This window comes from Giraffa tippelskirchi, chromosome 13, assembly GCF_054371585.1.
Source record: "Giraffa tippelskirchi isolate mGirTip1 chromosome 13, T2T-mGirTip1v1.2.pri, whole genome shotgun sequence".
In the NCBI taxonomy this organism is placed as follows: domain Eukaryota; kingdom Metazoa; phylum Chordata; class Mammalia; order Artiodactyla; family Giraffidae; genus Giraffa; species Giraffa tippelskirchi.
In genome coordinates, this window is record NC_137287.1 from 118,476,660 (window position 1) to 118,502,659 (window position 26,000).

At 48.3% G+C, this 26,000-nt stretch overlaps 1 long non-coding RNA gene across 1 annotated transcript in view; it reads left to right on the plus strand.

The window, feature by feature from the left end:
* LOC145533353 (uncharacterized) overlaps positions 1 to 26,000 on the plus strand; it is a 41,384-nt gene that overhangs the window by 10,429 nt on the left and 4,955 nt on the right. The window contains exons 3-4 of the long non-coding RNA XR_014074016.1: positions 1,408 to 1,584; positions 24,923 to 25,115. This is a non-coding gene — a long non-coding RNA (uncharacterized LOC145533353). The remainder of the gene's footprint in view (positions 1 to 1,407; positions 1,585 to 24,922; positions 25,116 to 26,000) is intronic.

Consider the following 26,000-nt stretch of genomic DNA (forward strand, 5'->3'; position numbering starts at 1 on the left):
CTGATTGATTGCCCCTCGCAGACCACATAAGGTGAGGACAGGGTTCCCCCAAATAAACCACCAAAAAGGTGAGAGAAAGTGTGTTGGAAAGATGAAAGTTACAATTATCACAGGCTTCTGGTATGAGACGGGGCTTCCCTGGTAACTAAGCTAGTAAAGAATCTGCCTGCAATGCAGGAGACCACGGTTCGATTTCCGGGTCAGGAAGATCCCCTGGAGAAGGGATAGGCTACCCATTCCAGTATTCTTGGGCTTCCCTGGTGGCTCAGACAGTAAAGAATCCGGCTGCAATGTGGGAGACCTGGGTTCGATCCCTGGGTTGGGAAGATCCCCTGGAGAAGGGAACAGGAACCCACTCCAGAATTCTTGCCTGGGGAATCCCATGGACAGGGGAGCCTGGTGTGCAGCGGTCCATGGGGTCGCAAAGAGTCGGACATGACTGAGCAACATTCACCTCACTGGTAAGAGACAGATTCCTAAGGAGTTCTGTGGGGCGGCTGAGAGGAAAGTGCTCTGGGCTGGCTTTGGGCTGCTCCCAGAAGAAAACCGTCCACTGCTCGAACCTTGCAGAGGCTGCAGCAGGGGACACCTCGAATCAGCAGAGGGCGGCAGGCCCACACAGTCACCCCAGGGTTCGTGACAACCTGCATCTCCTCCAGCAGGGGGCGCCATTTACTGCTGCTTGGAGAAAAAGTTGCTGCTGCTGCTGAGTCGCTTCAGTCGTGTCCGACTCTGTGCGACCCCACAGATGGCAGCCCACCAGGCTCCTCCGTCCCTGGGATTCTCCAGGCAAGAACACTGGAGTGGGTTGCGATTTCCTTCTCCAGTGCATGACAGTGAAAAGTGAAAGTGAAGTCGCTCAGTCGTGTCCGACTCTTCGCGACCCCATGGACTGCAGCCTACCAGGCCCCTCCGTCCATGGGATTTCCCAGGCAAGAGTACTGAAGTGGGGTGCCATTGCCTTCTCCAAGAAAAAGTTGGGTCGAAGTAAAATTTCGGCAAATTGGGTCTTAACTCAGACCCTCTTCCACTGTGGCTCAGCTGGTATAGAATCCGCCTGCAATGCAGGAGCCCTGGGTTTGATCCCTGGGTTGGGAAGATCCCCTGGAGAAGGGAAGGGCAACCCACTCTAGTATTCTGGTAGAGTCCATGGGGTCTCAAAGAGTTGGACACGACTGAGCAACTTTTTTTTTTTCTTTTTCCCAGATACTCCAGAATGAGAGAATTATTTAAATAATTCTCATGGTGGATCTTTTTTATAAAGTGATATATTTTGCAAAGCACTTTGGAGTGCTTATTGAGGCTTTTGGGATGAGGTAGTTCCATTTTAGGTAGGGTGAGGTACACAGCAGGCGCTCCAGAAATGCTCACTAGTGTTTGAGGTGGTGTCTTCCTGTGTGGCTGCAGGTACTGTGTCCAGTCCCAGCCGGGGCCGGTTCCGGAGAGCTGCCAGCAGGTGAAGGAGCCCCATGTCCAGTGGGTGAGGTGTCTGACCCAGGGGCACATAATCAGTGTGGCGTGTGAGTGGCCTGCCCAGGACGCCAGGAGCGGGCACTGCTACGGGGTTGGCGCTGAGCCTGGAGGGTAAGCAGGGGGACTTGGGGCTGGGCAAGTGTGACTCTAGAGCCCGGGCCTCTCTGCTGCCTGAGAGGTGAAGGTGGGAGGGAGTGGGATCCTGTTTTCTGCCCAGGGCAGGCGAGCCCAGGAGGGTCCTGATCCCAGCATTCAAGGAGCAGCAGCTCCTGCCATTCCCAGCTGTGTGACCTTGGGCAATTGTATGACCTCTCTGAACTTCAATTTCCTTGTCTGAAAGTACAGATAATCAGAGGACCTCTCCATGGGGCAATGATGAAAGTGAAATGACATTGCTCAAGTTGAAGATTTAGCATAGCTCTTGGCATCTAGAAAAGGGAGCTGGTCTGATGGTTGACTCCTCAGAATTCCCTTAAACGCTATGTTTGGTTCTCCTCATGTTATAGGTGGGGAAACCAAGGCTCACAGAGGTATTGTGACTTAGTCAGGGTCACACAGGGTTTGGCTGTTATTATCGCTTAAGCTCCTCCCACAAGGGCAGATGTCTTGGAAAACACTTAGTATTACCATAGTAGCTAACATTTATCGAGTGCTTATATGTGCCAAGCATTATTCTGTATTCATCCATCCATTCATTCAACAAGAATTTGTTGAGCACTTACTATTAAGAACGTGTCAGGCAATGTTTCATGCCCTGGGGAGATTCAGTGAGCAAAACAGCTGTGGTCCCTTCTCTCATGGAGACACATTCTGCCGTGAGGAGGCAGACATGAGGCAAGTTAAGTCTGTAATTTGTCAGATGGGAGATAAGTGTCAGGGAAAGAACACACAATTGGGGAAGTTCTGGGGATATTTATTATTATTATTTTTTAAAGGAAGGTGACACTAAGGAGGTGGCGTTTGAACAGAGACCTGAAGGCAGTGAGGGAGGGAGCCATGTGGATGTTTGGGGGGAGGGTATTCTAGGCTGAAGGAACAGCAAGTGCAAAGGCCCTGAGGTTGGAGCATGCCACCATTGAGGCTGGTGTGGCATGAGCAAGGGGCAGTGGGGAGAGCCCGGAGTGAATACTTTCAGGATCCTCTTTCTCTAGAAGAGGAGACTGATTCACGGAGAGGCGCCCAAGATCACACACCTGGCAAAAGGCAGAATCAGGCTTTGAACCTAAATTGCACAGACTCCTGGGCCAAGTTCTAAAGACAAGTCTAGACTGTTTCCCACTAATGTGCTTTTCCAGTGCAGGGATTTTTATCCTGTAGGGATAAGAGCCCCCTCTGGGGTCTGTCCAGGGAGTTCTTCTCCAGTTTCTAAGGATGTTAGTTTCCTGCCTTGTGAAACTGAGCAGCCCTGCTCGATGTAAACCTAGAGCAGGGGAGCTGATGCCGGATGGGGTGTTAGGGACACATGCATCTGAACAGGAGGCATTGGGACTGCACAGGTCCAGGTGCGAACCCCACTTCTGGTCCTGACAGTCCCCATCACTTGTCCTGCAGGAAAGATCCTGAGACCTTTGCACAGCGCCTGGCTCCTCAGAGATGCTTACTAGTGGAAGCTGCTATTCTCATGTTTAACCTATCAAATGGGTATAATAATATGTACTTTGTGAAAATGAAATATAATAAATGTGACAAACCTGGCACATAGTAGGTGTCAAATAAATAAATGGCAGACCATAGGAGGTCCTCTTGACCAACCTTACTCCAATCTCTGCTCACCACCACTTACTCGTCCTAGACCTGAGATTCTGCCATTAGAGATTCATTCTTTGGGCTAGATGCTTACTTATTAGAGCCTCAATTTACCTATCCAGCTTTGAATAAGCATTGCTAGCCCTAAAACTCTGATTAATCCCAAACCTCTCTTTGGAAGCACATACTCCAGGAACATGGCACTTTCGTGAGGCTGAGATGAGGGTCCTAGGAACCCCTGCCTTCACCAGACATCATGGGCCGGGATGGAGATCAGAGCCAGGGCTGTGCCAGATATGGGCATCTCTGCCTGCCCCCATCCCAGCCAGGCCAGGCCCACAGAACAGGTGACGGAAGGTTTGACTGGGGCATGAGCTCACCAGGCAGGACTGGGCAGAGGAGGAGGATCAAAGTGAGGATGGAGATGAGCTGCCAGCCAGATTCTTTCCATGGGCAGCTGGCGACAGTGGACATGCAAAGGACTGGGACCTGGGGAGGGTTAGCCTGCTGGTGGGGAGTTTAGGAAGGTTTATTCAGCAGGAGAAATGTCTCTGAGTTTGGGACAAGCAGAAGGACACCCACCATAGTCAAATACCCACTGCACACTGGGTGCCAACTGGTTGCTTTGTCTGTGAGCTCTTATTCAAGCCTCACAAGCCCTTTGGAGAAAAGGGGCATTAGTCCTAGTTTATATTCTGAACATAGCAATAATAATGGTAACTTTAAATGCTATCCGTTGTGAAGTGTCTATGAAGTGCTTAGAAGCTTAGAATAGTGCCTAGCATATAACACAATCTCACTATGTTATTACTGTTATTCTTTTGCATTTTTAAAGATGTGAATTATACCTACAGTGGCTTCCCTGGTGGCTCAGACGATAAAGAACCTACCTGCAATGCAGAAGACCCAGATTCGATCCCTGGGTTGGGAAGATCCCCTGGAGAAGAAAATGGTAACCCACTCCAGTATTCTTGCCTAGAGAATCCCAGGGACAGAGGAACCTGGCAGGCTACAGTCCATGAAGTCACAAAGAGTCGGATATGACTGAGTGACTAACACTTTTGCTTTTCATACCTACAGAGAACTGGCTAAAACATATAGAACCAGGTTCATAAACGTTTGCAAAGAGGACACATCTGGGTAGTCAGCACCTAGGCAAGGGATAGAATCTAGCTAGCCCCTCAGTCTCCCCAGAACCCTCCCCCCGAACCACAGTCCCTCCCTCCCTATAGAGAAGACCACCATCCTGACTTTATGGTAAGCCACTGTACCGTTTTCTTTATAGCTTTACTCAACCCGGTACAGATCCCTAAGCATTAGAGTTTAATTCCACCCCCCCACCAAAATTCACATAAATGAAATGATATAGGAAGTACCTTTTAGAATTCAGTTTCTTTTGCTCAGCATGCAGTTTGCAAGGTCTATCTGAGTGACTACCTTGTAGCCTTGGATTGTTCATTCTTGTGGCTGAAATGGTTAACTATTATTGTCACGATTGCTTTTTCACTTTGCACACCGCATCTCATCAAACCCTCCCAACACTTCAGAGGGGCAGAGATTACGGTTGTATGTGTGTTAGTTGCTCAGTCATGTCTGACTCTTTGCGACCCCATGGACTGTAGCCCGCTTGGCTCCTCTGTCTATGGAATTCTCCAGTATCCACTAAGAATACTGGAGTGGGGTACCATTCCCTTCTCCAGGGGCTCTTCCTGACCCAGGGATCAAACCCAGGTCTCCTGCATTGCAAGCAATCTCTCCACCATCTGAGCCACCAGGGAAGACCTATGGTTATGTCTGTTACTCACCAAAGAGCCAGAAGCTCCTGGTAGCTGGGTCACAAACCCCTCCACCCGCATGCCAGAACCTGTGTTCTTAACCCCTACACTCTGTTGCCTCCCAACAGGAGGGAAAGGGGGCACAGGGAGACTAAGGATATGAGCGGGTCACCTCGTCAGACTCTAAGAGTCCAGTCTGGATTGCCCGGAGTGGCCTCTAGGATCAGCGGTTCTTCGGGCAGTCTGGGGCCAACTGCTCCCTCAGGCAAAGAATATACACAGAACCCAGTGCCCATATACTTTTAGACGCCACAAAAATGCTTTAATTTTAACCTGTTAAAGTCAGAAGAAATAAGATGTAATAAGAATGAAGATCCTATACGGAATCCAGCCCGGATTCTATTTATCATTATACAATGCAGTCGTAGACTTTGATTTGAAGTATTTTTGAATGGAGAAGGGGTCCCCGAAAGCCAATATCCCTGGTGCCCAGGAGAGTCGCCACTGAAACAGCCCCGTGTCTTGCAGGCACCAGCTGTTGCTGTGGCAAGCGGCCAGCAACTCCAGCTGCCAAGGGACCTGGGAGAGATGTGGGCAGTTCCAAGACTGTTCCCGCCCTGTGGTTCACGGTTCTGTCTTCATCTAGCAGCCGTGACCCCCATCTGTCCGGAGCCCCTTTCCAAAGCCTCCTTGGGCGGCAGGGAAACCCTCAGGGCTTGGGAGGCCACAGGACGAAGAAGTGGGGAGAAATCAGCAAGTCTGAGACCAAAGGAAGAAGCCTTGTCCTTACGCTGACACTGAAAATAGCTTTGTGTTTCCACTGGGTGCCAGCTGAGTCACAGCCTCACCGCCATCTCCCTCTGGTTCAGGGCCTCCCAAATTTCTTCTCCTAAATACTCTCTTCTCAAGGTTGCCCAATTTTCCTCACCCGTATCTCTCTTTTTGACTCTCCATTTCATCTCTTTATTTAAACAAATTTATTTTAACAGGAAGCTTATACTTACATGTGTGTGTTAGTTGCTCAGTCGTGTCTGACACTGTGACCCCACGGACTGTAGCCCGCTGGGCTCCTCTGTCCATGGACTTCTCCAGGCAAGAATACTGGAGTGGGTTGCCATTCCCTTCTCCAGGGGATCTTCCTGACCCAGGGAGCGAACCTGGGTCTCCTGCATTGCAGGTTGGCTCTTTACTCAGAGCCACCAGGGAGGCCCTATACTTACATACTGTGTATAAAGAGGGAATTTTTTTTAATTGCAAATAGAAATAAAAATAGATAATAGTTGCAAACATTTATTAAGTACCTAGAGTGTCCCATGCACTGTCCCGGCCCTTTACACACACTGACTCATTGTATACTGAGTTAGATGCAGTTATTACCCCCCTTTTGCATGTGGGGGAACTGAGGCACAGAGAGGTTAAGTTACTTGCCCCAGGACATACAGCCAGCGAGTGGCAGAGTGGGGATTTGAAACCTATGAGCTACATCTACAGCTCAGATTTTCTGCCCTAGCAGTACATCAGCTCCATGAGGGCAAGGGTTTTGGTCTGTCTTCTTCCCTGCTGTGTCCCCCGTGGCTAGAATAGCGTCTGTCACACCATAACGCTTAATACATATTTACTGAATAAATGAAATGAACAGGTGAACAATCAGTTGCCATAATTAGAAGGCAATCAGAAAAACAAACACAACGGAAAGCAAACAAGTCCGGCGAGGTACTGTTCTTCAAGGAGCCGAACGTGAAGCCTGCTGTCTCCTTGTTCAAACAAGACACTAGCGTGTGTGGGAGAGGGAGTGAGGGGCCACGAGTTCTAATGGAGACTAGGTCCTTGCCAAGCTAGAGGAATCACAAGGGAATGGAAAGGGAGCAGTTTTTCTCCCCTTGGGAGTCAGCTGTTATTAATATGTCTTTTAACACCTTTGCTGAGCTAGAATTCACAACATTATACCATTCACTCAAAGTGTACAATTCAGTCTTTTGTTGTATATTCAGATGATCGTCTAACCTGATTTAATCGTAGAACCCTTTTCGTCCCCACAGAAGTCTCGTACGCATCAGCAGTTACCCTTCATTTATCAGACCCTCCAACCCTAAGCAACCATGAGTCTACTTTCTAATTCCATGGATTTGCCTGTTCTGGACATTTCATATAAATGGAATCATACAAATGGTCTTTCGTGGCCGGCTTCTGTCACGTAGCATGTTTTCAAAGTTCGTCCATCTTCTAGTCAATTATTTCCTGCCCTGTCCTGGGTTCATGTAAAACCATCTCACTTCAGGTGAATAAAGAACGGTGGGCGAGTCCAGGCCTACTCCCGCTCCTCCTCTTGCCAGGGTGCTGGCTCGGGTCTCCCAGCCTGTGGACCCAGGAGCTCTGAGGACGGAGTTGGGGGAGGGGTGTATCTTTCCACTGCCCTTGGATCTGGGCAGGGACTGGCCCACATGTTCCTGCTACTCAACCCTCTTTCCTAAATCAGGACTTTGGGCACTCCTGGGAATCGCTGTCTGTCCCCACCATCTCTGGGAGTGTCAGTGAGTCACCGGGCAAGCATGTCAGCAGCACCTGTGTGTGTCCGTCTGGGGTAAGGAGCTGGGGTGACGGAGGGGAAAGAGATGCTGACCGGTCAGGCGGTTCACACTGAGGTCAGGTACCCTAGAAGCAGGCTTTCTCTGCCTCTCCCCCTAAGCTCGCTTTGGCCATGGGAGGTCGTTTTATGTGGAAATTATCTTTTGTGTGTTTGTTGTTGTTCAGCCGCTCATTCATGTCCAACTGTTTACGACCCCATGGACCGCAGCACACCAGGCCTCCCTGTCCTTCACCATCTCCCAGAGTTTGCTCAAACTCATGTCCATCGAGTCAGTGATGCCATCCAGCCATTTCATCCTCTGTCGTCCTCTTCTCCTCCTGCCTTCAATCTTTCCCAGCATCAGGGTCTTTTCCCATGAGTTGGCTCTTTGCATCAGGTGACCAAAGTATTGAAGCTTCAACTTTAGCATCAGTCCTTCCAATGAATATTCAGGGTCGATTTCCTTTAGGATTGACTCGTTTGATCTCCTTGCTGTCCAAGGGACTCTCAAGAGTCTTCTCCAACACCACAGTTCGAAAGCATCAATTCTTTGGCCCTCAGCCTTCTTTATGGTCCAACTCTCACACCCATACATGACTACTGGAAAAACCATAGCTTTGACTATACAGACATTTGTTGGCATAATAATGTCTCTGCTTTTTAATATGCTATGTAGGATTGTCATAGGTTTTCTTCTAAGGAGCATCTTTTAATTTCATGGCTGCAGTATTTAGCTGCTGTCTTGCCAAGCAGACTCAGTGTCTGAGATGCCTGGGCTCTGTGGTATAAACTTTTTGGAGTCCCTCATAGTTACTGTTGAAAAACCAGCCCCTAAGTAGTGATGCCTGTTTTAACTTCCTCAAGGATTCTGGGATTCTCCCATTTACAGAAGGGGAAACTGAGGCTCAGGGACGTCAAGTGACCTGTATGAGATCTCATTATTAGGAAAAGCTGGAGCTGAAATTTGACCTGGTTGCTAAAGCCTGTGCTCTTGACCGAACAGAAAGTTAGAGGTTGTGGTGGGGAACACCCGGGGACGGGTACTGTGAAAGGGGACATTTCCCTTGGGTACCCTTTCTGGAGTGTGTGCCCGTGTCACCGAACCAGCTTCGTTTTGCCCAACACACAGCAGGCCACGATGCTGAGACCTCTAAGCGTGCACGAAGCACAAAGAAGAGACCAATCTCAGATCCGCCTCCAGAAAGGCTGGGAGCTTGGGAGTATTTATGGGATGACGATAAAGTGGGAGGGGTCTGAGCGTGGGGAGTGAGAGGAAAGGTGGTTGGAAAAAGGTGGCATCATTGTTCTGTGCAGGTGCAGCCAAGCTCCAGGGCTCTGTATGTTAGAAGATGAAGGCGCTTAGCACCATCTGAGGGTGGAGGTTTTGACCCTCTAGCATCAAAAGGTCACCAAGGGAACACTCACGCATGGCCAGTTGGAGGGTCGGTGGTCCCATCTTGCCCCGTCTTAACAGGCTCAGCTAGAACTAGACACAGCTGACTCCAAGTTCCTAGAAAACAACGGGGTCCCACTTCTTATGTCTTAGGCTACTTGCTGCTTGGAGGGCATGCAAAGCCTTGATCAGTGAAGGCAGGTGAGATGGATTTGACTCATTACCCCCAGTTTCAGCAGGAGTTTGTAGGGAGTCAGGGGCTCTGCCAGAGGAGGGGGAAGTATCTCCATCCAACCAATACCAAAAAAATTAAAAATAAAATAAAAGGACTTCTCTTGCAGTCCAGTGGTTAAGACTCTGGACTTCCAATGCAGGGGGCATGGGTTCGATTCCTGGTTGGGGAACTAAGATCCCACATGCCATGTGGCTATGTCAATTAAAAAAAAAAAAGCTTAAAAATGCAGAAATGTTTTGGAGATGAAGGTGGGAAGCATGTAGTGTGATGTTCCTGGAGCCTTGCCCTACACCTAAGCACTTCAAGTCAAGGCCCTTTGTGTGTGTGTGGGTGATGAGTGACAGAACTCAGTCAACTCTGGCAAAAGTGGAAATGTATCGACACATGTAATTAAAATATTCAGGATAGATCTCCCTTCAGGTGTGGCTAGATCCAGGGCTTGCAAGGTTGGAGCTGTCTTATCACTACCCTTTGGCCCTCCTCTCCTCTGTTCGGCTCTTTCCTGAGGCAGGGACCTTGTGGTGGCAGAGATGGATACCAGCATCTCTGGATTTTCTTCCTCCCAGTTTAGTATTGCCGAGTGGAAGAGAACTTATCATTTCCAATAGCTTTAGCTCCGGCTAAACTCCTGGGGTTACTGCTTATTGAGCTGGCTCGTCTTACATGCCCATCCCTAAACTGGTAGGGCAGTGGGCTCTGATTGGCTGGGACTGGCCAATTGGGACATCCTAGGGCTAGAGAGGATGAACCACATGGACCAAGGGGAAAAAGGATTGTTCCCTTAGGAAAACTCAGGATGCTGTTATAAGAAGCAGCAGGAAGGGGACTGGACAGGTCCAAGACAACAGACTTCTTCCTCATGGGAGGTGGGAGATATCGTCCAGCTATCTGGCTTCGCTGCCAGCTAGCTATGTGAACTTGGGGTGACGCGTCCCACCCCCGCCCTCCCCCTCTTTTTAAAAAAAATATATTTTGGCTGCTTGGCATGTGGCATCTTAGTTCCCTGACCAGGGATTGAACCCATGCCCCCTGCAGGGGAAGTTCAGAGTCTTAACCACTGGACCACCAGGGAAGTCCCCGCTCCCCCTTTCCGAGCCCCAGTTTGCCCATCTTTTACAGTAATAATCTCCTCGAACTCATCCAGCTCTGAACTTCTGACCAAGAGATTTCTTTTAGCCAGAAGCCCAGCATCCTAGCTTGACAGATCCAAGCTGCGGCTTAGGAATGCTTGGCCTTCGCGCACCCTGAGGTTGAACTTGGAACCGGACATTCAGCCTCCTGTTCCTGCTCACGCCGGCAGGGTACAGCCTGTGTTAGTGGGAGGAAGTCTCTTTGTGCATCCCTAGCGTTCTCCTTCTATAATTGGCTCCGAATGAAATGATCTCATCCCTGAACACTGAGAAGATGGGTGGGGGTGGGGGTGGGGAAAGAGCGCCCGAGCAGCATCTGACACTGTTTGTGACTCAATTGTTTCCCAGAGAGAGAAAGGGAGAGAGAGAGAGAGACAGCCCGCTCTCTTGAAGATGACATAAAAGTTTGGGGAAACAACAACAACAGTCTTGGTAATAGATGGAGGGAGGCTCCAGCTTTCTGGGCTTTGCGAGGCCCGAGGCAGTTCTTCATTCTGTCCACACAGAAGGTATCTTCTGACTGTGGCTCACAAGTCAACGTGACCACTTGTCCCATCTACCCCTGGCCCGAGAGGAGGTGAGCATGGCCATGTGGTCAAGCCGGTTGTCCTGTGTGGATTCTTGATGGAGTTTCGTGGCTGGCTGCAGCTCGTTTAAATGCCCATACATTAATTGTGAAAGATGAGCTCCTGATCAACTTTTAAAAAGCTTGTCATAGCACCATCTGTTTGGCGTTTGTCACTATTGCATTACATAAGAGGAAAGACATTTTTAAAGAATGCGGCTGCATTTAGTAATTGGATCGCCGGAGAGGAGCCAAGCTGGGGCGGATGGCACTGTGATCTGGGGTGCGACGGCCTCCCCAAATTCCAGGCGGTCTTGGCAGAGACCTGAGTGCAGCCCAGCCTGGGAGACAGGCCCTTGGTGTCTTCTTTTCCTCTTGTCTCTCTCTCTCACTTTTCCTCCCCCCATCTTTGTTCTTCCTCACTCCTGCCAGTCTGATCAATTCTGTCAAGTATTAATGGTAACCAAAATATCTCACCTCCCTAAGCTCCAGTTTCCTCATCTGAAAGCGAGAATAGCTGCTGTGAGGTTTAAATGCATTGATACACACAGTGCCTCGCACATGGTGAGTTCTTGTGAGGTATTACGTGGAGCTGCGTCTGATACTTTGGGGGCTTCTTTGGTGGCTCAGTGGTAAAGTATCTGCCTGCAACGCAGGAGATGCAGGAGACGCAGCTTCAGTCGCTGGGTCGGGAAGATCCCCTGGAGGAGGGCATGGCAACCCCCTCCAGTATTCTTGCGTGGAGAATCCCACGGACAGAGGAGCCTGGGGGGCTACAGTCCACAGGGTTGCAAAGGTCTGGACACGACTGAAGTGACTGAGCGCGCGCGCGCACACACACACACACACACACACACACTGATACATTGAGGGGCCAAATACATGTCTGTTTTCCTTCCTTTTCCTCTGACTTCCTTTTTTTAAAAAAATAATTCAATTAATTTATTTGTGTTTGGCTTCACTGGGTCTTGGTTGCGGCCTGCGCTTTCTCTAGTTACAGTGAGCGGGGTCTACTCTTTGCTGTGGTGTTCAGGATTCTCAGTGGCACCCCACTCCAGTATTCTTGCCTGGAAAATCCCATGGACGGAGGAAGCTGGTAGGCTACAGTCCATGGGGTCGCAAAGAATGAGACACGATTGAATGATTTCACTTTCTTGCGGGCTTCTCATTGCGGTGGCTTCTCTTGTTGCGGAGCACGGGTTCAAGGGTACTCGGGCTTCAGTAGCTGCAGCACACTGCCCCGAAATTGCAGCTCTGGGGCTCCTGGAGCACAGGCTCAGTAGTTGTGGCACACGGCCTGAGTTGCTCCGTGGGTGGGGTGTGGGATTTTCCCGGATCGGGGATCGAACCTGTGTCTCCTGCATTGGTAGGCAGATTCTTTACCGCAGAGCCACCAGGGAAGCCCTTCCTCTGCCTTCCATTTGATTAAGTAAGTATTTAGGAAGTGCCTACCTGAGAGCCCGGGCTGGCTTCACAGATGTGCAACTCGGGCGATTGTTCAGAGGCCCAGGCTCTGAAGGGAGGCCCCGCAGTGGGTTACTGGTCTGTCCTTGCTGGTTTTCCTGAATCATTTGTGAACAAGAGGTGCTGCACTATCACTTTGCACTGGTCCCCGCTGGTCCCACCTGGATGTCTAAACAACACGTTTTATTGGACTGCTCAATGCTGAAAAGAAAGAACTCGGTCCACATTTTAAAATTTGGAGAGTTCACATAAAAACGTGCTGCATTTTGGAAAATTGGAAAATCTTGCCACAGAGAGTCGATATGCCCATGTGCCTCCAGAGGTGGGCTGGTCATGAGTGGTGGTGCCCTCTGCAAAGGTCATGGGCTTCAGTTCACCAATGTCCGCACCTCTTTTGGAGGCTTTGAACTGAGTCCCTTTGTTCATTTACAGAGCATCTGGGATGGTGGTTGAGGCCGTGGGCTTTGCAGCCTAGTATGTTTTCAGCTTTGCCAGTCAACAGCCATTGACCTTGGGCAAGCAGCTCTTTGCCTTAGCTTTCCATCTGTAAAATGGAGATAATGAGAACAATAAATTCTCCCTTAGGGATGTGAAGCATAGACTAATTAACACATGGAAAGCATCTAGAACATGTTGTATTAGTATCGCTGATCTTTTACCTGCTGCAGAGGCTCAGACTCCAAGTCTGAGGGGTGCCCCCCGAGAGCTGGAAGCTGGACCCCCTAGCAGCTGGCTATGATGTCACTTTCCTCCCGCCAGCGTGAGCAGCCTTGTCAAGGTTCACTTTCTCTCTGCCTTCATAGTCGGAGTTTGCACCTGGAAGCTGCCCTCCAAAAGTTAGAAGCATCATTTTGAGGGAAGGGCCTTCTGCTCCTTAAATAGACCAATTCATCCCTGCCTCAGGGCCTTTGCACACGCTGCAGTTTCTTTCTGGAATACTCTCCCTGTATATTTGCATGACTATCTGCTTATTCTGGTTTAGCTCAAGTGAGAGAGCCGTTTCTCGACCACCCTAAACAGCGTCTGTCCTGATCCCTCCACTCATTTACATTCAGTTTCATTATCTCCTTCCCAGAAATTGTTTGTTGTCTGTCTCCCAGACAACCTGGTCTGTCTTAGTCGTTGCTGTATCCCCAGCACCTAGACCACTGCCTGGCACATGGCAGGTGCTCAGTAATAATCTGTGGAATGAATGAATGACTGAGCTCATTAACTCTTCATGGCCACCTGTAAAGCAGGGACAGGAGGAGATGCGATAGCTCAAGGTCACATAGCCAAGGAGGGCAGGAAGGTAGGTGGGGACCAGGTGACTTGCTTCTAATCCTCTTGCTCCCAGGTGGGGACAGGAGAGACAAGGGAAGCTTTGGGCCCACCCAGCTACCCAGAAGGGGTCAAATACAGAGCAAGGCCAGGGAACAGCCTCTAAGCATGGTAGGAGTGAGCCAGCCTGGCAGCCGGGAGGCGGGACTGTTGATAAGAGCTGGAGACCATCGCCATGACAACTGGACAGCCTACAGCTTCCTGCAGCAGCAGCGTCGCCAGGGATGCAGATTTGCATTTGGCTTGGATGCAATGAGGGCAGTGAGGGTGGGACTGGCAGAGGGGTGGGGACTCCAGACACCCAGTCTGAGGGAAGGAGGTTTCTTTTCTGAGAGCTGCCTAAAAACTGAAAGGAACGGGTGACACTATATAAGATTGTGTGTGTGTGTGTAGGAGTGTGGACTGTGTGGAGCCAGGATGCTGGGTTTGAATCTCAGCTTTACCACTTCTGCACATCTTGTCCAAGTGATTTAACCTCTCAGTGCCTTGATTCCCTCCAAGGTAAACTGGGGATAAACAATGGTACCTTATTCATGGGTCCCAACCTTTTCGACACTTGGGACCAGTTTCGTGGAGGACAGTTTTTCCATGGACAGGGATCAGGGAGGGGGATGGTTTCGGGATGATTCCAGTGTATTACATTTTAGTTCAGTTCAGTCGCACAGTTGTGTCCAACTCTTTGTGACCCCAGGGACTGCAGCACGCTAGGCCTCCCTGTCCATCACCATCTCCCGGAGTTTACCCAGACTCATGACCATTGAGTCGGTGATGCCATCCAACCATCTCATCCTCTGTCATTCCCTTCTCCTGCCTTCAATCTTTGCCAGCATCATGGTCTTTTCCAATGAGTCGGTTCTTTGCATCAGGTGGCCAAAGTATTGGAGTTCAGCTTCAACATCAGTCCTTCCAACGAATATTCAGGACTGATCTCCTTTAGGAAGGACTTCTTGGATCTCTTTGCAGTCCAAGAGACTCTCAAGTGTCTTCTCCAACACTACAGTTCAAAAGCATCAATTCTTCGGCGCTCAGCTTTCTTTATAGTCCAACTCTCACATCCATACATGACTACTGGAAAAACTGTAGCCTTGACTAGATGGACTTTTGTTGGCAAAATAATGTCTCTGCTTTTTAATATGCTGTCTAGGTTGGTCATAACTTTCCTTCCAAGGAGTAAGCGTCTTTTAATCTCATGGCTACAGTCACTATCTGCAGTGATTTTGGAACCCCCCAAAATAAAGTCAGCCACTGTTTCCACTGTTTCCCCATCTATTTCATTGAGCACTCAATTTCTATTATTCTTACACCAGCTCCACTTCAGATCATCAGGCATTAGATCCTGGATGCTGGGAATCCTGGCCTTACAGGGCTACTGTGCTGATTAAATGAGATAATACTCTCACATCACTTAGCATGTATCTTACATTGCTACTAAGTTCTAGAACTTAACTTTCATCTGACTTTTTGTTGCTTTTCTGCTGAGGTAGTGGGAATTTGGTCTCAGTCATCCTCAGGGATCCCCACTTTCCTGGCTTTTTTCATTCATTTAGTAAATATTTGCTGAGCACCTACTCTGTGTGAGGAGATGCTCTAAAGGTGGGAAACACAACAAAGCAGACAAGAATCCCTGCCTTCGTAGAGCTGAACTTTTAGCGGTGAAAGGTGAATGTTTTAGTCGCTCAGTCATGTTCAACCCTTTGAGACTCCATGGACAGTGGCCCACCAGGCACCTCTGTCCATGGAATTCTCCAGGCAAGAATACTGGAGTGGGTAGCCATTCCTTTCTCCAGGGAATCTTCTCAACCAAGGGATCAAAACTAGGTCTCCTGCATTGCAGATAGATTCTTTGCCATCGGAGCCATCAGGGAAGCCCCCACATTTTAGCAGGGCAGACATTAAATATGATAAAAAGGAAAATGCGTATGTACCTATGTGTGTGCTGAGTTGGTAAGTTGTGTCCGACTCTTTGTGATCCCATGGACTGTAGCCCTCCAGGCTCTTCTGTCCATGGGGTTTTCCGGGCAAGAATACTGGAGTGGGTTGCCATTTCTTCCTCCAGGGGATCTTTCTGACCCAGGGGGTGAACCTACATCTCCTGCATGGGAAGGCAGATTCTTTACTACTGAGCCACCTGGAGAACCACATATTATGTCAGATGGTCTTAAACGTTAAGGAGAAAAATAAAGCAAGGTTGGGGGGCATATGCACTGTGGGTGAGGATTTGCAGTTTTAGACAATGGAAAGTTGTGGAGGTGTTAGAGCCTTCCTGACAAAGTAACCTTCGAGGATGTAGGAGGCAAGAGAGGGAGCTACATGGTTATATGGCAAGAACATTCCAGGTATAGGAAACAGCAAGTGCAAAAGCCCTGGGGCAAGAAAGTCAGCATATATGAAACCATATTGTGCAGTCCCATTGTTCGGCATGTGTGCATGTGTGGTGTTATGTGGCACCATTTAGTGGTAGATGGGTGGTTGTGAGTCTTCACGTGGATGGAGATGTGCATACACGTTTATTCACACACAGGACTGCTGTGTTCAGCCAGAGGTGCTGTTCCTGCACAGTGCGGGGGATGCCATCTATGCAGATTACAGTGGAATGGGGCCTCCTGGTGTTGTGCCATGCAGTGGCCCTGTGCAGATTTTATGAGGAAATCCATAAAGACATGTCTGTGAAAATGTCCAAATGTGCATGTGTCTGGATATTTGCATAGAAGTGATACGTCAATGTGTACATATGGATATGTCTATTTAAAATGTTACTATTTTAAATATTAAAAGTGCATGGACTTTTGCACTACTGCTTTTAAAAAATACTATTTATTTTATTTTTCAGTGTCCCCTTACATTTTTCTAAATACATTTTTAAAAGATTATTTTTTTTTTGATGTGGACCATTTTTTAAGTCTTTATTGAATTTGTTACAATATTGTTTCTGTTTTATTTTTGCTTTCTTGGTCATGAGGCATGTGGAATCTTAGCTCCCCAACCAGGGATCAAACCCCCCCTCCCCCCACACTGGAAGGTGAGGCCCTAACCATTGGACCACCAGGGAAGTCCCTGTCCCCTTACATTTTACGCCACAGCAAGTGCCTCGCTTTCCTTACCTGAGTCCTGGTCTTGTTCTGTCCGCGGGATGTAAAATGAATGTGGGGGAGGCCTGGCTGAGGCGAGGGAAGCCTTTTCTTCCAGTTTCTTCTAGCATCTGTGCTTATCAGCACGTGACCAGAATCTAAACTCAATCTGAGCACTTCTTGTTTCTCTAAGACATGATTTATTGAGTGCCAATATGTGCCACGGAGTCACATACATTCTCTCATTTTATCCTTACAACCATCCTCTGGGGTGGATTTTTTTGTTCAATTGCACATGTATTCATTTATGGCCTACTATGTGCCAGGATCACCATCTGGTATTCCTGCTGGCCCAGCATACGTTCTTTATTTTTCTGGTAACAGCACCCCAGGTTTTTGGGAGGAGGCTAGCCTTTCCCCCTCACAGTCCACATGGCTCAGCCCTGGTTTTCTCCACCCCTCCCCCTAGCTCCAGGAGTGGGTGGCCTGGGTGGCCCAATCAGCGCTGTCCATCTCTCTGGCCATAAAGATTGGTTATGGGATGAACATATGACCCAAGTTGGTCCAATCAGAGTGAATACTAGGACTTTTGCGGTGCTGTTTGAAAAAAACTTTCTTTCAACCAAGATTTCTAGCTGTAAGAAATTTGATGTAATCCTGGAGCTCCTAGGGAGGGTCCACTACATGGAGAAAAAGAAAAAACTGAGCCCTTGGCATCTTTAGAGCCCCTGGATCCAACTGTACCTGAAGCTATTGCCCAAAGACTTTTCAGTTCTAAGAGTTTACTGTTGGTTTTTAAAATTAGTTTGAGAAGGCATCTGAAATCCTGTGTTGCCGTCTTTATACATTATCTTCTTTAATTCAGGGATGAACTCAATGGAGAAGGGGCAAAGATTATAAAGGAATTGAGCCTCCGGGAAGTAAGCAGTTTGTTCAAGGTCATATAGCAGGTCAGTAGTTGAAGCTTGGATTCGAACCCAAATCTCTCTGCCTCCTGAGCCTTCCTTCCATTCCACATCATCTGAGCTCTGGACTAGAGGGTCTGTGGAGATGATAGACAAAAGACCCGAGTGCCATTTTGACCACTGTTTTGTTATGTGTCCTTGATCAGGTCACAACCTGGGCCTCAGTTTTCCTATCTGCAAAATGGGGAACATAGTAGTGCCTATACTACCTCTTTGTCATGAAGGTTAAATGAAATAACCCATGTAAGTAAAGCGCTTAGAACAGGGCTGGGCAGGTGAACAGGAGCAGTGAACGTGAGCTATTATCATGGCTGTTTTTTGGAGTAAAGGAAGGGGGCCTGGGGGCTTCATCTTTGCCTGTAGCCAGCATGCTCCCTGCTTCCCTGCTGGTCACAGATTCCCAGGAGACCTAGGGTGGCATCTTCATCCATCTCCTGCCAGATCTGACTCACTTACCCAGGAAGTAGGCACTTAAAGAGCCGCTTCCCCAGTTTCTCTTTTAATTTTCATTACATAAATTTCGCATTTCCTGGAATAGAGATCTTGAACGGCTGGACTCATTTGGAAATCAGAGTCAGCAACGACCTCATTTATATTAATGGGGATGCTAGTCTGGCTTGCAGGGAGGCTGAGACAAGGATGGATGGTAGTGACTCTGGCTGAGCTGCTCCAGGCTGAGCTCTCGGATGCTGCCTTGGAGGAGTAGATTCTTCTAGGTTCATCTGGGGCTGTCTTCGTTATGTGAGAGGCTCCTGGATGCAAGCTTCCCTGGTGGCTCAGACAGTGAAAAGTCTGCCTGCAATGCATGAGACCTAAGTTTGATCCCTGGGTCAGGAAGATCCCCTGGAGAAGGAAATGGCAACCCAGTCCAGTATTCTTGCCTGGAAATCCCATGGACAGAGGGGCCTGGTGGTCTCTAGTCCATGGGATCACAAGAGTCAGACACGACTTAACGACTAAACCACCCCCACCACCTAGATGCCAGGACTGTGTTGGTCCCTGCCTTAAATGCCTCCATGGCTGCCTGTTGCTCTCAGAGTGACCCTGCTTAACAAGGTGCTGTGTGATGGAGCCCTGTTGACCTCTCTCACCTCCTACCCATCATTCTTCTCCTTACTCATCCCACTCCAGCCGAGCTGGTCTCCTGAGAGTGTTCCTACCTCAGTGCCTTTGCACTTGTGCCTTCTGCCTGAAAAGCTCTCCTAACTAGCTCTCCTGGTGGCTAGCTCCTTCTGTCAATTAGGTCTTGTCTCACAATCACCACCTCTGTGTGGTCTTCCCTGACTGCCCAGTCACCCCAGATCACCTCCTGTTTCATTTTCTCCATAGTGCTGAGCAATAGTTTGTATCTTCTTATTTACTAATTTGCCTATTTATTTATTGGCTGTCCTCTCTTTGAGAATATAAACCCCATGAGAACACAGACCACATCTATGTCATTCGCCTTTGTTTCCCTAGAACTTGGCACAGAGAAGGGACTCAATAAATATTTATGGAATGAATACCTGGATTCATTTAGCAAACTTCTTTTGAGTGCCTTCCCTGTGCCAGACTCTGTGCTGGTGATTGGAACAGAGATAAGACAAGATCTTTGCCTGCATGGGGTTTGCAGTCTGGTGCAGAGAGGGACGAGCCGCAGTAACTGACATTTATTGATTGTGACAAGCACTTTACAAGAGACAACACGCTTGATCCTCATCACCGCCCTGGAAATTAGCTGCTCCTAGTACAAGTTCATAAAGCACAGAGAGGTAAAATAAATTGCCTGAGGTCACACAACTAGAAAGGAGAGGAGCTAGGACTTGAACCCAGGCTCCCTGGCTTTCGCATTTGCTGGGTTAATGAGCTCAGTGAAAGAGGAAGTTACAGCCTGGTGCCATAAAGGCTGTGATGGGGCAGGCTTGGGAGGCTGCAGGAGCCCAGAAAAAAAGGTCTGATCCTGCCTTCGATGGGAGACGGAATCAGCAAAGCCTTCTGGAAGATGCAGTGCCTTAGCTGTGTCTGGAATTTCTTCATTTTTAACTTTATAGCGTAAGAAGTTTTGATATCTCTACACGATCCACAGTTAAAATTTTAAGTAGTGCATATTATTCCTGTGGGAGGCAGCGCTGCTCATCATTGTTGTTGAGTTGTATTGGGCAGATGTGTGCTTGCAATTTTGATGCTCTCCCTAATGTCACAAGGACCAACTCCCTGAACTTAGTGGAGGGATGAAGGACTTAAGAATTCAGGATCCAGACCTGAGTTCAAATCCCAGCTCCTCCCCTTGGCTCCAAGGGCTCTCCCTGCATGAGGCAAGTGGGCATCTCCAAACTCACCAAGGCAGCTAGATAATCAATAGCTAGAAGGGCCTGCCCCATGCCTTCCCCTTCCATGTCTAGAGGCCAGGTGAGACCCAGACTCCTCAGCTGCAAGAGGGACTGAGGAGGGAGAAACGGGGAGTTACTGTTTAACGGACACAGAGTTGCGGTTTTGCAAGATGAAAACATGCCGGAGATGGATGGTGGTGATGGCTGTACAGCAATATGAATGTACTTGATATCACTGAGAACTGTATACTTAAAAATGGCTAGAGTTTGTAAAGTTTATGTTACATGTGTTTTTTTTCACACACACACACACACACACACAAAATTAGAGCAAAAAGAAATTCCAGCTTCTGTCTTTCTCTTGGATCACACACTCTGGGAGAAGCCCTCTGCCATATTGTGAGGATACGGAAAACACCTCATGGAGAGATTCGTGTGGTGAAGGGCCGAGGCCTTCTGCCAACAGCCTCCACACCAGCTTGTCAGGCGCCTGCGGGAGCCATCTTGGAAGCGGGTCCTCAGGCCTAGCCAGGCTTTCAGAGAACTACAGTCCTGGCCAACACCTTGACCGCAGCCTCATCAGAGAGTCTGCCCTGGGGCCACACAGCTAAGCAGTCCCCAAATCCCTGAGCCACAGAAACTGAGATAATAAGCGTTTACTGTTGTTCTAAGCTGCTAAGTGTTGGGGTAATTTGTTATACAGCAGTTCCTAACTAACCCGGTTCCTCATTGGTAAAATGAGGGTGATGATAGTTTCACGGAATTGTTGTTGATGATAATTTTGTAATACTCAAGATGATAATTTCATAGGTTGATTTTCATAGAGTCGTTGCTAAGAATTAATTAGCAAATAAATGAGTGTGAAGTGCTCAGAACCGTGCCTGGCATACAGTAAATGCTCAATAAATCTTAACTAGCAGGATTTTATGTTCTCCGGGATTTCTGGCCTTGTGAGGAGCTCAACCTGAACAATAGATCTCCATTAAGGAACAGATATAGGCCCCAGGCTACCGGACAAATAACATTGATGGTAACAGAGAGAGCTGGCCATTATTGGGTATTTATGCATGCCAAGCCTAGGGCTAAGCATTTAACATCTTTTTGTTAAAGCTCTCCAGTAGTGTTTTAAAGTAAACACTGTTATTTTACCATTTTATAGACTGAAAAAACAAGGATCCACAGAGCAAAAATGACGTGCCATACATAGTTCACACAGCAAAGCAATAGTGTAGGCAGAATTTGAACTCAGATGCTTCAGACCCCAACGTTTCCCTTCTGAACCACTAGATTGAGCTGCAGCTTTAAATCCCCCCTCCTCCCACCTCCACCCTGACAAAGCCCATCTTTCCCCTTTAGCTATTTCCTGTTTATTAGCACAGGGTTAATTGCCAGCACATCTGACAAGCGAATAATTTGTTTCCTCAGCTCCCATCTGCTGAGGGTCAAACCCCCTTCCCCTTGGGAAACCAGAGTCGATTCCCTTAGAAGTTTGGTTTTCCTGATTCCAATATCCTCTCCCAGGCTCTCACCTTTTTTTAAAAAAATTATTGACTGCTCCAGGTCTTAGTTGCGGCATGTGGGAGCTAGTTTCCTGTCCAGGGATTGAACCCAGGCCCCCTGCACTGGGAGCACGGAATCTTAGCCACTGGACCACCAGGGAAGTCCCCAGACTCTCACCTTTGCTATCCAGGTTGGGCAATAAGAACACACATACATTCAGAAAAAAGCACAAAAGTATCTGCCCAGCCTTAGCTCCCTATAGCGTCTCATCAGAGGCTGTTTAATTAGCCCCAAACCTTTGGAGCCCAGCACTTCCAGACATGCTGCCAGCTGGCTCTTCACAAACAGCTTGCCTAATATTTGCCTAATATGTGCATGTGGCCATCAGGAGGGGCATGTCCCCAGACAGGCGATGAGCTCAGGACATGGGCATCGCCACACCTGCTCCTCTCCCTGAGGACGGAGGAAACAGCTGTGTAGCCACTGACAGCAGAGCGTTTTCTGAGCCTGGGTCCTGTGTGTATAGTTGTGTGTAGGCAGAAGGGCAGACAAGGACCGAACCAAGGCCAGTGGGGGCCCGGAGGGAGGGACAAGGAGGTTTGCACCTGCAATGGGGCCGCGGCCGGATCTGCGCGCCCTCGAGCCATTGCTTCTCAGATATTTCTGACCATTAATTAATTTCACTTTTGGCTGTGCTGGGTCTTCGTTGCTGTGTGTGGTCTTTCTCTAGTCGTGGAGAGAGTGGCTATTCCCTAGTTGTGGCGCTCAACCTTCTCTTTGCCGTGGCTTCTGTTTTGGGAGCACGGGATCTAGGGCACGCAGGCTCAGTAGTTGCTACACTTGCCCTTCATTGCCCCACGGCATGTGGGACCTTTCTGGACTAGGGATTGAACCATGTCCCCTGCATTGCAAGGCAGATTCTTAGCCACTGCACCACCAGGGAATCCCAAAAAGTATTTTCGCATCGTGAACTGTGACACACACACACACACACACACACACACACACACACACACCCCACCACCACCAACACACACAAATGAAAGTTTTGTGAATCTGAACTCACCAATCTATTACATTCTGTTCTAATCTGGTCTGGTCTATATCATTATTTCATCAAAAAAGTGCTAGTTGTGACCCATGAAATAGATTTCAAAGGCCCCTTAATGCAGGGATTTGTAACCTGGGTCCATGAACTTAAATGGGACAATACTCAATAGTTTTATTTTCACTGACCTCTAGCTGAAATGTAGCACTTCCTTCAGTTATAGAGACAAAAAATCTTAGTAATATAAGCAGTATTTGTGACATTGTCACTAACAAACACTAACAAACCCTCCATTATGCTGTTGCAGATGCCTTGAAGCAGCCCAGAAATGCTTTGTGTGTGTTGGTTGCTCAGTCGTGTCTGACTCTTTGTGACCCCATGGACTGTAGCCCACCAGGCTCCTCTGTCCCTGGAATTCTCCAGGCAAGAATACTGGAGTTGGTGGGTTGCCATTCCCGTCTCCATCAGATCTTTCCAATCCAGGAGATTGAACCCTGAACTCCTGCATTACAGACAAATTCTTTACCATCTGAGCCACCGAGGAAGCCCAAGAAATGCTTCACTCCCTTGAAAGAAAAGAAATGCTTTACTCCCTCGAAATTATGGTAGTTACTAGACCTGATCTCAGGTGGCCTCGGACTGGAATGGCTTGGAGCGGGGCTTGGGTTCCCAGCCAGAGATTGAGGCTGGGTCATGTCAGTGAGAGCTGCAGATCCTAGCCACTAGACCATGGTCAGTGACAAGGGCCCTGGATCCTTGGCTTTGCAGAAAAGAACTTCCACAAAGACAGAAAGTGGTGAAGCAAGTATTTATTAGGAGGAGAAGATACAGTACGTGTGGATAGACACACGGGCAGACTCAGCGGAAGAGTCGCTGAGTTGCACCCTCATGGTAGTTTGAATTACTTATATGGGGCCTTTCTCTTGGGCTTCCTTTGGCCAATCATTTTGATTTGCCTGGTTCACAGTACACATTTGGTATATCTTGGGGTCCTCCCATGTGTGTGCATGCATCTCTTAGCCAAGACGGATTTTACCGAAAAGGTGTATGGGTAGAACATCCCTTGGCATCACCCTCCCTCTGACCTCCAAGGAGCCTTTTTGTGCCTGTGTGATCAGGGAGGTCTCCTAACTTGGAGAATGAGAAATATGTGGTCAGAGCCGTGCCCAGCCGCCTTCATTGATTGTCCTGCTATTCTCGTCTTTGAGTTTCAGTCCGCAGGAAATGAATCTCCAATTGCTTTACCCTGGGGGAGTGGGGGACATCATCTACCTCCTGCCTCAGACCCACTGCTAGGTCTTGTTATTTAATTTGCTAAGAAGCCCATGTATTACTGTATCATGTATTTTAAAATATTTTGATAATTCCATGTCAACAGATTTCATTTGTAAACCTATGCATTTTATTTTATGCACTTAAAATTATTATCTGAGGAGGGGTCTGTGGGCTTTACTGGACTGCCTGGGGGTCCACAAAAAGGTTAAGAATCCTGGCACCAGTGGGGCCCAGCTCCCAGTTTATGAAACAAACACTGCCCCAGTAAGCTCCAGGAGAGCAGAGCCCTGCAGTCTCTGTCGTGTGCCCCCAGAGCTAACACTGAAGTCACATTAATGGCCAGTGTCTGCAGAGCACTTCAGCAGGTGCCCGCCTTTATACTAGGTGCTTTATATTAATTTTTTATTTTACTCTTTATACCAACCTTGTGAGGTGGGTTCTGGTTTTTTTGCCCTGTGTGTCTGTCTCTTTCCCCAACTTCTTAGCTTCAGATGTGTCATATATTTAAACTCCATTGACTGGCAGCCTTCCCTCCAGAATGTGCATCTCTTTAAGGTAGGAATTTTCTTTGCTCAAGGATGAGTCCCCCAAGGGCAGAGATGGGACCAAGATGAGGTGAGTGAGGCACTCATTTCTCAAGAGATTTAAGAGTGTGCCCCAAACTCTGCAATCAAAGTAAAGCATATTAAAAAATTAATGCAAAAAAGCTACGGTGAACAAAATATCAACATTTCAGATAATGACAGAATCCAACTCTGCACTGGTACAGTTCTGCCTCGGTCACCTCATCCTATTCTTGGCCCTGAGGGGTTTAATATGTAACTGTTGCTTAAGGAAATGAGCCTTATTCTGCAGAGGGAAACTCGAAGACACAGCAGCTAGAGACCCCCCTGATGCCATATAACCACTAAGTGGAGGAGTCAGGATTTTGAACCCGGGCAGTCTAGCTGCAGCCTGCTGTGCTGCAGTTCATGGGGTCACAAAGAGTCGGGCACAACTGAGCGACTGAACTGAGTCTGGTTCCAGACCAGACCTCTCAAACATTGCACTGTTCTGTCTACTAAATTATTACGTTCGATCCTTTTATCAGGTAATTGTGGTCTGGAGAAGACTCTTGAGAGTCCCTTGGACTGCAAGGAGATCAAACCAGTCAGTCCTAAGGGAAATTAACTCTGAACATTCATCGGAAGGACTGATGCTGAAGCTGAAGCTCCATTACTTTGGGCACCTGATACCAAGAGCTGATTCATTATAAAAGACCTTAATCTTGGAAAAGATTGAAGGTAGGAGGGGAAGGGGGCAACAGAGGATGAGAGTTGGATGGCATCACCAACTCAGTGGATATGAATTTGAGCAAACTCCAGGAGATAGTGAAGGACACGGAAGCCTAGTGTGACTGCAGTTCATGGGGTAGCAAAGAGTCAGACAAGACAGCGGCTGAACAACAGCCTAGTAAAGGGGCTTCCCAGGTGGCGCTAGTGGTAAAATAAAGAATCCGCTTACCAATGCAGGAGACTTCAGAGATGCAGTTGCGATCCCTGGGTGAGAAAGATCCCCTGGAGGAGGAAATGGCAACAAGCTCCAGGATTCTTGCCTGGGAAATCCCATGGAGAGAGGATCCTGGCGGGCTATAGTCCATAGGGTTACAAAGAGTCAGACATGACTGAAGTGACTTAGCATGCACACAACCTAATAAAATTGGAAAGACCCGGGTTAAAATCTTGGCTCTGCCTGTTCTAAGCTAGACGACCTTGGACAAGTCACCTTACTACTCTTTGCTTCAGCTTCCTTGGCTGCAAAGTGCAGATAATAATGATGTTTTCCTAGTAGTGTTTCATGTGGATTGGGAGAGATGGCACATGGAAAGGGTTCAGCAAAGCACCTGGGACACAGGAGATCTTGGGTCACAGCACGTTTCTTGCAGGCACCCATGATCTATGTGTGTATATGTGTGGTTTCTTCAAGGCCCCCTTGACCTTTTCCAGACCCGTGGCCACGACTGAGTTTTCCAAATTTGCTGACATATTGAGTGCAGCACTTTAACAGCATCACCTTTTAGGATTTTAAATAGCTCAACTGGAATTCCGTCACCACCACTTGCTTTGTTCTTAGTAATGCTTCCTAAGGCCCACTTGACTTCACACTCCAGGATGTCCTGCTCTAGGTAA